At 42.9% G+C, this 1,647-nt stretch overlaps 1 protein-coding gene across 1 annotated transcript in view; it reads right to left on the reverse strand.

Annotated features, from left to right (window-relative positions):
• The window catches only part of sertad2b (SERTA domain containing 2b), a 63,949-nt gene that overhangs the window by 23,162 nt on the left and 39,140 nt on the right, over nt 1-1,647 (reverse strand). The window lies entirely within an intron of this gene.

Here is a 1,647-nt window from a genome sequence, read left to right on the forward strand (position 1 = left end):
GGAGAAAACAGGCTGTGGTGCGTTCACTGACCGTGGGATTTATTTACAGGCGCTGATTGCAGGAGAAAACAGGCTGTGGTGCGTTCACTGACTGTGGGATTTATTAACAGGCGCTGATCGCAGGAGAAAACAGGCTGCGGTGCGTTCACTGACCGTGGGATTTATTAACAGGCGCTGATCGGAGGAGAAAACAGGCTGCGGTGCGTTCAATGACCGTGGGATTTATTTACAGGCGCTGATCGGAGGAGAAAACAGGCTGCGGTGCGTTCACTGACCGTGGGATTTATTTACAGGCGCTGATCGGAGCAAGGCCGGATTAACCATATGGGCAACTGCCCAGGGGCCCATGATCTCTAAGGGGCCCATGATCTCTAAGGGGCCCATGATCTCTAAGGGGCCCAGGGCAGTGAGGGCACAAGTAGAATATCTGGTTATCTCCTGCTTTACTTGGAGCGCTGCGCTGCATGTGTGCCCCCCCCCCCCCCCCCCCCCCACCCACCCACACATTATAAATGCTTCTGACACCAGTGGCCAACACGTTACTAAACAAGTACACATATGGTGTCATGTAGTATTCACCTTAAAGTGTGTTCAACTTAATTCAGTCTTGATGATTTGTGTCAATGAGCATTTGGAGTTTTATACATAAAAACACACTTGATAGTTAGAATTTTAAGTATATTTACTGTATATTATGGTAATTTATTCTGTATTTTGCCAGATTATGGTGATTCTGGGGTCGTGATGATGGGGCCCTTGAAGATTGTTGCCCAGGGTACAGCGAAGTGTTAATCTGGCCCTGGATCGGAGGAGAAAACAGGCTGTGATGCGTTCACTGACCGTCTGATTTATTTACAGAAGCTGATCGGAAGAGAAAACAGGCTGTGATGCATTCACTGGCCATGGGATTTATTTAAAGATGCTGATCGGAGGAGAATACAGGCTGTGATGCATTCACTGATGGTCTGGTTTATTTACAGACACTGATTGGAGGAGAAAACAGGCATTCATTCATTGTCTGTACGTTCTATGTAGCTGAATGGAGTGTATTGCATTTCAGAGCAAGTATAGTTATAATAAATGAAAAGGTAATTTTGTTAAAGTAGTAAAACTGATTTTATAACAGCTAATTAGTGGCATGTTCTACACGTGTGGTGATATAAATTCAGTGTTTGATCTCTGTCATTAATTCTGTTTTCATGACCTGGACATAAACTGGACTTGCTACTCAGACTGCAGAGTTCATGAAGCAATCAGAGGAACCAACAACAGAACTAACTCTTTCATAAACAGTTCAGTCTCGCTGAAGCTAACGGCCATCTTAGTCAGGGCACTTTACACCTAACCCTCTGTTTGTTTGTTTGTTTTTTCCTGACTAAGTTGATTTGTGAATGCAACAAGTAGGGATGTCTCTAAATAAAGATTTCAGGTCAAAAACAGGAAATGGCTCAGTGAGCAGCGAGGGCACGGCCTCAGAAACACCAACAGGAGAGCTGCTTCAGCAACATTTCTCCTTTAGCAGTTATTTATTTCTTCTTTCTCCCTATTAGCTGAAAATTCATTTAAACCATTAGCAAATGCTGTGGCTCCATCTAAACTTTATATATATATATATATATATATATATATATATATATATATATATAT

Source organism: Nematolebias whitei, chromosome 1, assembly GCF_014905685.2.
Source record: "Nematolebias whitei isolate Nwh7 chromosome 1, NemWhi1, whole genome shotgun sequence".
In the NCBI taxonomy this organism is placed as follows: Eukaryota; Metazoa; Chordata; class Actinopteri; order Cyprinodontiformes; family Rivulidae; genus Nematolebias; species Nematolebias whitei.